Source organism: Salvelinus alpinus, chromosome 5 (genome assembly GCF_045679555.1).
Source record: "Salvelinus alpinus chromosome 5, SLU_Salpinus.1, whole genome shotgun sequence".
NCBI lineage: Eukaryota > Metazoa > Chordata > Actinopteri > Salmoniformes > Salmonidae > Salvelinus > Salvelinus alpinus.
In genome coordinates this window covers 56,548,694-56,563,146 of record NC_092090.1, presented here as the reverse complement: position 1 = coordinate 56,563,146, position 14,453 = coordinate 56,548,694, and positions in this window count along the sequence as shown.

Below are 14,453 nucleotides of genomic sequence, written 5' to 3'. Positions count from 1 at the left end.
ATGCACAAAGTAGATGTCCTTACCGACTTGCCAAAACTGTAGTTTGTCAACAAGAAATTTGTGGAGTGGTTGAAAAACGAGTTTTAATGACTCCAACCTAAGTGTATGTAAACTTACAACTTCAACTATATATATATACTTGTTGTAGAATAATGTCAGCTAATATGAAGCTGCATAAGAGTTTATTCATTACCCCTGTCATCTCAAATGACATGGCTGCAGTTACATAATCTACTCCTGTCCTTACCCATGTTCCTTCTGGGAAAAATAAACAAATTATATTCCATTCTGTTCTATTAAACCTCCAGGACTGGAGCACCAGCACAGAAACCCGTATGGTGAAGGTTGACCCTTTTCACTCTGCACACTTTGACAGACGTATAGTCAGGTAGGCTGTAACTGTAGGACTGTAGTGTCTGTAGGACTGTAGTGGCCCAGGAGTGTGAAGGTGAACGGAAAGGCTCTGGAGCAACGAACCGCCCTTGCTGTCTCTGCCTGGCCGGTTCCCCTCTCTCCACTGGGATTCTCTGCCTCTAACCCTATTACAGGGGCTGAGTCACTGGCTTACTGGTGCTCTTTCATGCCGTCCCTAGGAGGGGTGCGTCACTTGAGTGGGTTGAGTTACTGACGTGATCTTCCTGTCTGGGTTGGCGCCCCCCCTTGGTTTGTGCTGTGGTGGAGATCTTTGTGGGCTATACTCGGCCTTGTCTCAGGATGGTAAGTTGGTGGTTGAAGATATCCCTCTAGTGGTGTGGGGGCTGTGCTTTGGCAAAGTGGGTGGGGTTATATCCTTCCTGTTTGGCCCTGTCCGGGGGTATCATCGGATGGGGCCACAGTGTCTCCTGACCCCTCCTGTCTCAGCCTCCAGTATTTATGCTGCAGTAGTTTGTGTCGGGGGCTAGGGTCAGTTGGTTATATCTGGAGTACTTCTCCTGTCTTATCCGGTGTCCTGTGTGAATTTAAGTATGCTCTCTCTAATTCTCTCCTTCTCTCTTTTTTTTTCTCTCTCGGAGGACCTGAGCCTCAGGACTAACTGGCATGATGACTCCTTGCTGTCCCCAGTCCACCTGTCCGTGCTGCTGTTCCAGTTTCAACTGTTCTGCCTGCGGCTATGGAACCCTGACCTGTCCACCGGACGTGCTACCTGTCCCAGACCTGCTGTTTTCAACTCTCTAGAGACCGCAGGAGCGGTAGAGATACTCTTAATGATCGGCTATGAAAAGCCAACTGACATTTACTCCTGATAATTATTTGACCATGCTGGTCATTTATGAACATTTGAACATCTTGGCCATGTTCTGTTATAATCTCCACCCGGCACAGCCAGAAGAGGACTGGCCACCCCTCATAGCCTGGTTCCTCTCTAGGTTTCTTCCTAAGTTTTGGCCTTTCTAGGGAGTTTTTCCTAGCCGCCGTGCTTCTACACCTGCATTGCTTGCTGTTTGGGGTTTTAGGCTGGGTTTCTGTACAGCATTTCGAGATATTAGCTGATGTACGAAGGGCTATATAAAATAAACTTGATTTGATTTGATTTTGTTTCAGGTGAAGAGCTTTCACTTTTTTAATTAAACTTGGCAAGTCAGTTAAGAACAAACTCTTATTTACAATGACAGCCTACACCAGCCAAACCTGGACGACGCTGGGCCAATTGTGCGCCGCCCTATGGGACTCCCAATCACAGCCGAATGTGATACGGCCTGAGTTTGACCAGGGACTGTAGTGAAGCCTCTTGCAACGTTTCACCTCAGTATTTTTCTCTCTTTCGCCTTGATCTAGTGCTGTTTGTATTTTTACTTGAATAAAGCATGTATTGCATGCCCAATGTTTTTGTTTTCCTAGAAGTGTTTCATTTGAGTCGTTTCAGTGGAATTGGACAACATCCCCCAGTGCAAACTCCCCCAGTGCAAACTCCCCCATCGCTCCCCTGGGATCTGACCTGTACGTGAGCTGAAAAAAAACCTTCCGTTGACCCTACGTGTTGTGGGGGAGGAGGGTGGGCATGTGTGTGTGCGTGCATGGCGTGTGTGGGTGTCTATTAACTTGTTCCTATAAACCATCGACATGACTATGCTGTGTATGCCAATTTCATTTACCGGTAGGCTCTCTTAAAAAAGAAGAATAATTAAGCCTCAAATCAGTGTTTGGGTCTCCATGCATTTAGAAAAGCAGTGGTCAGAGAGAGAGAGGGAGAGAAAGGCGTAGCTGTCCATCACCGTCTTTTGGTGGTTTCTCTACCAACACGACACTGAAATTACAGTTTTAGTAATGTCACTGTGGAGAGAGACTTCCACAGAACCCTTATACAAACCTAAACATCTATCACTGCCCTAAAGCAGTATTTTTAGGAAGCCAGTGTCTGATCAAATCATCATGCTGTCTGAAAACCGTCACAACAATCATTTTGGTTGACAACAAAACCCTGTGCAGGATGTGATAAATGTTTGTCTTTTACGAGTATGTATGAGAAACTGTTCAGTTTGAAGTGTAAGCACCCTGTTGAAGGCTAGTTATTCAATAATAAAGTTTTTAATTTAACTTTCAGTTTCCCCCAGAGAGAATACAGTAGACGGCACACGTCAAACGTGTGATTTATGACCCTATGTCATGGGTCACGTGTGTATCCCCATATATGGGCATCCTGTCAGGACATCCTGGCGGGAAGTTATCACGTATGGCCCCCACCATGTTTTAGGGACCTTAGGGCTGTTGTCTATGAAACAGGAATGTCCGGGGTTATTGGGGGCCGACGCATTATAAATAAACCCCAGAACACCACAAGCGCCCACTATAAACCACTAAAGAAATTAAACATGGATTTTGTGATCAGTGACACAGCCATGATGACCGTAACAACGGAAGCAGGACCTCGGTTGAAACATAGAGAAAGGTCCGAGTATAAAGCATCAATATACGATGCGCCAAAAAAGCGGTTTATAAATATGTATAGAACCCAAATACCGCCCGCAACAGCGCTGAAAGATCAAGTGATGATGTGTAATGGACAGCAATGGGGTTATCTGTTTGATTACTCAGCCTGTAGAGTGAAACTCTATACCGTAGCCGAAGGAGAAGAAAATACAGACCAAACTTTAGGAGTGGACAACGGGCTTGAAGACTGGCAGGTTTTTCGCAAGGTGTGTCCCGAACTGAGAGTTATCACAAAGGGGTATAGCTTGTTCACGGGCTACGAGACCCGTTGGGAAGGTGCCCCTGACTCCCCAGGAAGAATATTTCATGGGGTGAAAATACAAAGAAAGAATGGACTTCCATATGGGTGCGTGGAGTTCTATATCAGCAACGAGGAAATCCACAACCAAAACATTCGTCATGATGCCCTGACGGGATTTTAGGTTGCGTATGCTTATTCCTTTTAAAAGTTGTGATCTAATGGAATTGAAAATGTTAGAGTTGGTGGATGCTCTTTTTGTCCAGAGCCAACAATGGCAGAGCAAATATGATACATGTTACAATTATGGTGTTTCAAACAAATAAAGTAAACTTTCTGGCGAAATAAACCGCAAGAGACCGAGTAACAATATATGTTTTTTATTTAGATGTAAAGCAATGGGTAACTATATGCATACAATGTTAGAGAGAATAAATAAAATGTTTCTTTTGAGAGAACTTACAAATGTTATGCAGCAAATTATTGAAAATAAAGTGAACAATGTATCGTTCTACACAACCCACAATACATGGGCTAATGCAGAGCATGTGCTAAAAATGGAGCAAATCATGAATCATGTACGATATACGGGCGAGAGTCTACAATGGACACAACTGGTATCCCGTCTTGTGGATGATTCTGAAGAACTAGAAAAAAAACAGTTCCTGGTTCGAATCCAGGCTGTATCACAATTGGCCCAGCGCCGTCCGGGTTTGGCCGGGGTAGGCCATCATTGTCAATAAGGATGTTCTTAACTGACTTGCCTAGTTAAATAAAGGATAAATAAATAAAAAAATAAAACATTCTGGATCTTCTGATAAAGGGGTGGATAGTGAAACCTAAGTGTCACGGTTCATGAATCCACTGCCTCACTCTCTCTTTTCTCTCTCTCTTTCTCTCTCTCTCTCTCTCTCTCTCTCTCTCTCTCTCTCTCTCTCTCTCTCTCTCTCTCTCTCTCTCCTGTGTTTGTGTGGGCGTGGTTCCCAATCTTGGCCTGATTGTCTGCGCCAGCTGGAATTAATTATCTTCCCCTTTATATGTTCTGTAACCTGTGTTTCTTGTTGTCAGATCGTTGTTTCTTCCCTGAGGTTGTGTCGTGTGTCAGTGCTCATTCTCTCGCCGCCCTTGTGTGGATTATCTGCTGTGCTCCTTCCTACCCAGCCGGACACACTCCCTTGGATTTCTCAGCACGCTATCATCAGAGGATGCGCCCTAGGCCCTGGGTTGGATTCCGTCTGAGTATATTCTGTCTGTCCTGTTGATGCTGTAAACTATTTCATTAAACCATCGTTGCTTGCATCTTGCATCCGCCTCTGTATTGTGACACTAAGTCTCCTTACTCCGCTACTGTTGTGTACGTCTGTAAAAGGATGGAACGTTGCGCCTCTGTATTGCCTACTGCCTGTTAAATCAGAAGACGTAACCTGACAGGCACCCATTACCCAGAATCCAAGACCTGACAGATACCCTTGGTGGCTACTCCTGGTTCAGCATCTTAGACCAGGGTAAAGCCTACCATCAAGGTTTCATAGCAGAGGGTTCCCAACATCTCACTGTCTTCATCACCCCCTGGGGACTCTATGAATGGGTGAGAATTCCGTTTAGACTGTCCAATGCACCCGCAGCATTCCAGGGGAGCATGGAGGAGATGCTGAGCTCCCTCAGGAACGAGGGACCATACCTGGACGATGGTCTTTGCTATGCAAAGTCCTTTGACAAGCATGTGGATGGAATCCGCAAAGTCCTCAAGGCTCTCCAACGTCATGGAGTAAAACTCCGGCCAGAGAAGTGCGACCTCTTCTGCCGAGAGGTCCGGTACGTGGAGCGCCTCGTGTCGGCCGAAGGGGTGAGGATTGACCCTAAGGACCTGGAAGCTGTGCTGTCCCTGAAAACCATGACACCACAGACAGTGGGCGACGTCAGGAGGATCCTTGGTTTCCTCAGCTACTACAGATCGTACGTCCAGGACTTTTCTCAAATAGCCAAGCCACTCTATGACCTGCTCCAAGTGAAATCTGGAATGCCACAAGTCCAGCCGCGCAGAATAAAGACCAAAGGCCCTCAGCTGTCCTCCAGGACTCTTGTGGACTGGACAGGCGAACACCAGAGCACCCTTGAACGCCTCGTTGGCATGCTTGTGAACCCACCTGGGTTGGCATACCCTAACTTTGATTTATCACTCGTACTGCATACCGACACTTCAACGAAGGGACTCGGAGCCATCCTTTATCAGCAGCAGGATGGGAAGTTGAGAGCTGAGAGGAACTACAATTTGCACAGCGGAAAGCTTGAGTTCCTTGCTCTAAAATGGGCAGTGTGTGAACAGTTTAGGGACTACCTATGCTACACCCCGCACTTCACCATTCATACAGATAACAACCCACTAACCTACGTCATGAGTACCGCAAAGCTTAATGCTGTCAGCCACCGCTGGGTTGGAAAACTGTCAGATTTTCGGTTCAACATTAAGTACAGGCCTGGAAAAATAAATATAGATGCGGATAGATTGTCTTTTATCCCCATTGACATCAATCAATATGTGACAGAATGCACTGAGGAGCTGTCACAGGACGTTGTGCGTGCAACTTGGGAAGGGAGTCAAGCAGCCCAGAGGAAGGATGTGGCCGGGATCACTGCCCTCCACATCTCCTCCGTAGACTCCAGTCAACAGCCCAGTGCACTTCTGCCAATGATAGGTCATGATGAGCTGGTGAAAGCACCGCGTGAAGATGCAGCCATTGGAGAGATTGTAAAGCTTAAGGAGACTGCTACAGTAGTTACTGATGAAATGAGAAAAGTGGTGAACGGGGTCACAAGGAAGATGCTCTACGAGTGGAGCAAACTGCACCTGGAGAATGGGCTCCTATATAGACGGACCAACGAGAGACAACAGCTCATCCTTCCTGTAAAGTACAGACCGGTAGCCCTTAAACATCTCCATGATGACATGGGACACATTGGTACCAAAAGAGTACTCCACCTTGCGAGAGGTTCTACTGGCCGTATATCGAGAACTATGTCACAAGGAAATGTCAGTGCATAAGGCTGAAGAAACCCGTCATGCATGTACGAGCACCTATGGGTAGCATCATAGCTAGCTCACCCCTGGAGCTCGTCTGTATGTATTACTGACATCTGGAGACCAGCCGAGGAGGTACTGAGTACATCCTGGTGGTGGTTGATCATTAATTTACAAGATTTGCTCAAGCTTACCCGACAAAAAACAAGTCCAGACGGACTGCAGCAGAGCGTATCTTTAATGACTTCCTACCCCGATTTGGATACCCCTTGAAACTGCTTCATCATCAGGGTCGGGAGTTTGAAAATGTCCTGTTCCAGCAGCTGTCAGGGGTTGGCCATTTCAGAACATCACCATACCATCCCCAAGGTAGCCCAGCTGAGAGATTTAAACGCACCTTGCTACAGATGTTGCGAACGCTGGCAGACAAAGAGAAGGAGAGATGGACTGCACCCGACATGAGTCCATTGGTTACTCACCCTACTATCTGCTCTACGGTCATCAACCACACCTTCCAGTGGACTTGTTGTTTGGCTTGTTGGGAGAGAGAGACCGGAAGATGAAAGGGGTAGTTCTGCAACCTGGAGACCAAGTTCTGGTTAGGCACCTCAGTGAGCCGAAAGGGCCCGGGAAGCTAAGATCATACTGGGAAGGAAGGAACAGTTTGCAGACAATCTGGTAGACATAGTTCATCCCGAGGTTGGAGACAGGCATAAAACCAGAACATTGCACCGAAACTTGTTACTAATTGTGAATTACTTACCGGTTGAACCTCCACCACCGCTTCCAACTAAACCAGCACCGAAGAAGCGATCTATGCAGAGAAACAGACAGTCAAGAGTCAGTGATGAGGAAGAACACACTCACAATGGGGACACATCTGACTTGGATGATGAATTGGCTAAGGAGGCTATTGGCTAAGCAACCATCTGACTAGGACAGAACAATGAACTTCAAACCAAGTATCTGCAAGACCTCCCATGATATAAAGAGATACAGTCCAAGTACCTATACGGGAAGAGGAAAGACAACCTGCAAATGAGTACCTACCTGATACAGTTCCAGTACCTGTAATGGAAGTACAAAGTCAACCTGAGAACGAACACTTACCTGATCGAAACGAACCAGAGCCAAAGAATGAGCACAAGGAGCATCTCGAACATCTCCCGCCTGTAGTTGATGCACACACAGAGTAGGCAGTCAACTTCAATGCAATCACACCATACAGTTAACACGCTTGGTGTAACATACTGTGTGCCTTACTTACCAGTATGGGAAACACCTTACTACAGTGGTTGTTCCTGTAAAAGTTGTGTCATACAGCAGCACAAATTGCAGTTATTTACTTGTCAGCCATTGTTGCCATTAATACTAGTTTGACTACCGGAGGGCATCTTTGAGAAGCATTTGACATCTCTTCAATATTGGCTGTACTAGAGAATTTAAAATCTTTTTTTGTAAGAACATAGTATGTGGGATTGATTACAAAATTTCGCTTAATTCATTTGATTAATATTATGGTGTTTAAATTCCAAGAAAAACGAAACCCTCAGGGTTGGCGCTGTAAAGCGTGACGGTCGGAAGTAGGCTACAGTACTAAAAGCAGAACATTTCCACAACCTAATTGTAGCCCAACCAATACCCAAACGGAGATTCAGTGAAAATAAAAATCTAATTGATTTATCAAGACCAGTCCCTATGCTTGTCTCAGAGCAGTGCTGTATTTTCCCCCTTCCACTTGCCTCTTCCATTAATTTTTAAAAGAGTATTTTCCAGTAAGAAATTTGTTTACCTTCATTAGCCTACAGTACTTTGTTCCAAAGTGGCGCAGGAAGAAATGGCAGCAGTTTTACGGGCGCCCAACCAATTGTGCTATTATGTGGGTTTTTTTGCGTTATTTGTAACTTATTTTGTACATAATGTTTCTGCAACCGTATCTTAAGGCAAAAAAGAGCTTCTGGATATCAGGACAGCGATCACTCACCTCGGATTAGACAAATATTTTTTCCTCAACAAACAAGACACACAAGACATTCTCCAAACACCCGGCATCCACGTTATTTGCAAGAGGAAGCGACGCAGGTACAGAGGACAAAGAGCCGGATGCCTGGTCAGGACCCGGAAAAGGCGAGTGGGAAAGCTGCCGTTACCGTCAATACTACTCGCCAACGTGCAATCATTGGACAATAAACTAGACGAGGTACGATCACGAATATCTTACCAACGGGACATCAAAAACTGTAATATCCTATGTGTCACGGAATCGTGGCTGAATGACGATATGGATATTCAGCTAGTGGGATAGACGCTGCACCGGCAAGATAGAACAGCACACTCCGGTAAGACGAGGGGGGGGGGGGGGGGGGGGGGGGCGATCTGTGCATATTTGTAAACAACAGCTGGTGCACGAAATCTAAGGAAGTCTCTAGATTTTGCTCGCCTGAAGTAAAGTATATTGTGCTATACTTTCGTGGCTGTTTATTTACCACCACAGACAGATGCTGGCACTAAGACCGCACTCAGTCAGCTGTATAAGGAAATAAGCAAACAGGAAACCCCTCACCCAGAGGCGGCGCTCCTAGTGGCCGGAGACTTTAATGCAGGGAAACTTTAATCAGTTCTACCAAATTTCCATCAACATATTAAATGTGCAACCAGAGGGAAAAGAATTCTAGATCACCTGTACTCCACACACAGAGACGAGTACAAAGCTCTCCCTCGCCCTCCATTTGGTAAATCCGACCACAACTCTATCCTCCTGGTTCCTGCTTACAAGCACAAATTAAAGCAGGAAGCACCAGTGATTCTGTCTATAAAAAAGTGGTCAGATGAAGCAGATGCTAAACTACAGGACTGTTTTGCTATCACAGTCTGGAACATGCTCCGGGATTCTTCCAATGGCATTGAAGAGTACACCACATCAGTCACTGGCTTTATCAATAAGTGCATTGAGGACGTTGTCCCCAAGGTGACTGTACGCACATACCCCAACCAGAAGCCATGGATTACAGGCAACATTCGCACTGAGCTAAAGGGTAGAGCTGCCGCTTTCAAGGTGCTTTCAAGGACTCTAACCCGGAAGCTTACAAGAAATCCTGCTATGCCCTGCGACGAACCATCAAACAGGCAAAGCGTCAATACAGGGCTAAGATTGAATCATACTTCACCGGCTCCGACGCTCGTCTTACGTGGCAGGGCTTGCAAACTATTACAGACTACAAAGGGAAGCACAGCTGTGAGCTGCCCAGTGATACGAGCCTACCAGACGAGCTAAATCACTTCTATGCTCGCTTCGAGGCAAGCAACACTGAGGTATGCATGAGAGCATCAACTGTTCCGGACGACTGTGTGATCACGCTCTCCGTAGCCGACGTGAGTAAGACCTTTAAACAGGTCAACATACACAAGGCTGCGGGGCCAGATGGATTACCAGGACGTGTGCTCCTGGCATCTGCTGACCAACTGGCAGGTGTCTTCACTGACATTTTCAACATGTCCCTGATTGAGTCTGTAATACCAACATGTTTCAAGCAGACCACCATAGTCCCTGTGCCCAAGAACACAAAGGCAACCTGCCTAAATGACTGCAGACCCGTAGCACTCACGTCCGTAGCCATGAAGTGCTTTGAAAGGTTGGTAATGGCTCACATCAACTCCATTATCCCAGAAACCTTAGACCCACTCCAATTTGCATACCGCCCCAACAGATCCACAGATGATGCAATCTCTATTGCACTCCACACTGCCCTTTCCCACCTGGACAAAAGGAACACCTATGTGAGAATGCTATTCATTGACTACAGCTCAGCGTTCAACACCATAGTGCCCTCAAAGCTCATCACTAAGCTAAGGATCCTGGGACTAAACACCTCCCTCTGCAACTGGAGATTAGACTTCCTGATGGGCTGCCCTCAGGAGGTGAGGGTAGGTAGCAACACATCTGCCATGCTGATCCTCAACACTGGAGCTCCCCAGGGGTGCGTGCCCAGTCCTCTCCTGTACTCCCTGTTCACCCACGATGGCATGGCCAGGCACGACTCCAACACCATCATTAAGTTTGCAGACGACACAACATTGATAGGCCTGATCACCGACAACGAGGAGACAGCCTATAGGGAGGAGGTCAGAGACCTGGCCGGGTGGTGCCAGAATAATAACCTATCCCTCAATATAACTAAGACTAGGGAGATGATTATGGACTACAGGAAAAGGAGGACCAAGCACGCCCCCATTCTCATCGACGGGGCTATAGTGGAGCAGGTTAAGTTCTGCTTCAAGTTCCTTGGTATCCACATCACCAACAAACTAGAATGGTCCAAACACATCAAGACAGTCGTGAAGAGGGCACGACAAAGCCTATTCCCCCTCAGGAAACGAAAAAGATTTGGCATGGGTCCTGAGATCCTCAAAAGGTTCTACAGCTGCAACATCGAGAGCATCCTGACTGGTTGCATCACTGCCTGGTACGGCAATTGCTCGGCCTCTGACCGCAAGGACCTACAGAGGGTAGTGCTTACGGCCCAGTACATTACTGGGGCTAAGCTGCCTGCCATCCAGGACCTCTACACCAGGCGGTGTCAGAGGAAGGCCCTAAAAATTGTCAAAGACCCCAGTCACCCCAGTCATAGACTGTTCTCTCTACTACTGCATGGCAAGCGGTACCAGAGTGCCAAGTCTAGGACAAAAATGCTTCTCAACACTTTTTACCCCCAAACCATAAGACTCCTGAACAGGTAATCAAATGGCTACCCGGACTATTTGCATTGTGTGCACCCCCCCCACCCAAACCCACTTTTTACACTGCTGCTACTCTCTGTTTATCATATATGCATAGTCACTTTAACTATACATTCATGTACAGTGGGGAGAACAAGTATTTGATACACTGCCGATTTTGCAGGTTTTCCTACTTACAAAGCATGTAGAGGTCTGTAATTTTTATCATAGGTACACTTCAACTGTGAGAGACGGAATCTAAAACAAAAATCCAGAAAATCACATTGTATGATTTTTAAGTAATTAATTTGCATTTTATTGCATGACATAAGTATTTGATCACCTACCAACCAGTAAGAATTCCGGCTCTCACAGACCTGTAAGTTTTTCTTTAAGAAGCCCTCCTGTTCTCCACTCATTACCTGTATTAACTGCACCTGTTTGAACTTGTTACCTGTATAAAAGACACCTGTCCATACACTCAATCAAACAGACTCCAACCTCTCCACAATGGCCAAGACCAGAGAGCTGTGTAAGGACATCAGGGATAAAATTGTAGACCTGCACAAGGCTGGGACGGGCTACAGGACAATAGGCAAGCAGCTTGGTGAGAAGGCAACAACTGTTGGCGCAATTATTTTGAAAATGGAAGAAGTTCAAGATGACGGTCAATCACCCTCGGTCTGGGGCTCCATGCAAGATCTCACCTCGTGGGGCATCAATGATCATGAGGAAGGTGAGGGATCAGCCCAGAACTACACGGGCAGGACCTGGTCAATGACCTGAAGAGAGCTGGGACCACAGTCTCAAAGAAAACCATTAGTAACACACTACGCCGTCATGGATTAAAATCCTGCAGCGCACGCAAGGTCCCCCTGCTCAAGCCAGCGCATGTCCAGGCCCGTCTGAAGTTTGCCAATGACCATCTGGATGATCCAGAGGAGGAATGGGAGAAGGTCATGTGGTCTGTTGAGACAAAAATAGAGCTTTTTGGTCTAAACTCCACTCGCCGTGTTTGGAGGAAGAAGAAGGATGAGTACAACCCCAAGATCACCATCCCAACCGTGAAGCATGGAGGTGGAAACATCATTCTTTGGGGATGCTTTTCTGTAAAGGGGACAGGACGACTGCACCGTATTGAGGGGAGGATGGATGGGGCCATGTATCGCGAGATCTTGGCCAACAACCTCCTTCCCTCAGTAAGAGCATTGAAGATGGGTCGTGGCTGGGTCTTCCAGCATGACAACGACCCGAAACACACAGCCAGGGCAACTAAGGAGTGGCTCCATAAGAAGCATCTCAAGGTCCTGGAGTGGCCTAGCCAGTCTCCAGACCTGAACCCAATAGAAAATCTTTGGAGGGAGCTGAAAGTCCGTATTGCCCAGCGACAGCCCCGAAACCTGAAGGATCTGGAGAAGGTCTGTATGGAGGAGTGGGCCAAAATCCCTGCTGCAGTGTGTGCAAACCTGGTCAAGAACTACAGGAAACGTATGATCTCTGTAATTGCAAACAAAGGTTTCTGTACCAAATATTAAGTTCTGCTTTTCTGATGTATCAAATACTTATGTCATGCAATAAAATGCAAATTAATTACTTAAAAATCATACAATGTGATTTTCTGGATTTTTGTTTTAGATTCCGTCTCTCACAGTTGAAGTGTACCTATGATAAAAATTACAGACCTCTACATGCTTTGTAAGTAGGAAAACCTGCAAAATCGGCAGTGTATCAAATACTTGTTCTCCCCACTGTACATACTACCTTAATTGGGCTGACCAACCAGTGCTCCCGCACATTGGCTAACCTGGCTATCTGCATTGTGTCCCACCCACCACCTGCCAACCCCTCTTTTATGCTACTGCTACTCTCTGTTCATCATATATGCATAGTCACTTTAACCATATCTACATGTACATACTACCTCAATCAGCCTGACTAACCGGTGTCTGTATGTAGCCTCGCTACTTTTATAGCCTCGCTACTGTATATAGCCTGTCTTTTTACTGTTGTTTTATTTCTTTACCTACCTATTGTTCACCTAATACCTTTTTTGCACTATTGGTTAGAGCCTGTAAGTAAGCATTTCACTGTAAGGTCTACACCTGTTGTATTCGGCGCACGTGACAAATAAACTTTGATATGATTTGAAATAGAGGCTTTTTTGCTGGCATTCTATAAGAACTCCTCCTTGTTCTGCCACCGATTTATATACATCGCCCTCATGCGGCAATATTTGTAAACACAGAAAGGGGTCTATAAGAAGTCCTTCTAAAATCCCCTACGGAAAAAATAATTTTTTTAAAATGGTTGCGCGGTAGCTTTTATGGGTATTATGACTCATACTGTGGTACTCAATGGAGAGAGATGCTATGCTACTAGCCTCATGACATGAATATGCATAGCCATCTCGAGATAACTCCGATAAAAGTGTTTTTTCTCAAAGTTGCCGGGATGTCACGTGTCGTACTTATAACAGTACACTCGTAACAATTTAAGCATTACGATACTTCTATTCGATCAAATAAACCTCATATCGGCCATCATTGTAAATAAGAATTTGTTCTTAACTGACTTGCCTAGTTAAATAAAGGTTAAATAAAATAAAATAATAAATGTAGCAAATAATAGGATGACTTCCCACAGTCAAAGTCCTGCAATAAGAGCTAATATTAAGACACTAATATTTGTGTAAACTTTACAGAGTTGTGTTCTGTGGGTGTTACTGAGTAGGCTGATCAGGTTTAGTCTAGGATACAGTTTTTGTCATACACACACTTTCTCACTCTCTCTCACCCTTCCTCCCTCCATTCCTCACACCTCTCCTCCTCTCCAACAGGACTCTCAGAGCCTGGGTGGAGGGAACAGCAAAGGAGGCTGCTATTGGCTGAAGGGTACGGAGTATTCTGACATTGGCACGCTGGCCTGGATGATCACGCTGAGTGACGGTCTCCATAACTTCATTGACGAGCTGGCCATCGGAGCATCATTCACTGCCTCAACGTTCCAGGGCATCAGCACATCTGTGGCTATACTCTGTAAGGAGTTCCCCCATGAGCTAGGTGAGTCTACCTACAGTTTGAAATCCACAGAAATTAGAGGATATAAGGTTATATATATAAACAAACTCAGCAAAAAAAAGAAGTCCTCTCACTGTCAACTGCGTTTTTTTCAGAAAACTTAACATGTGTAAATATTTGGATGAACATAACAAGATTCATTAATTGAGACATAAACTGAACAAGTTCCACAGACATATGACTAACAGAAATTGAATAATGTGTCCCTCAACAAAGGGGGGGGTCAAAATCAAAAGTAACAGTCAGTATCTGGTGTGGACACCAGCTGCATTAAGTACTGCAGTGCATCTCCTCCTCATGGACTGCACCAGATTTGCCAGTTATTGCTGTGAGATGTTACCCCACTCTTCCACCAAGGCACCTGCAAGTTCCTGGGCATTTCTGGGGGGAATGGCACTAGCCATCCCCCTCCGATCCAACAGGTCCCAGACGTGCTTAATGGGATTGAGATACGGGCTATTCGCTGGCCATGGCA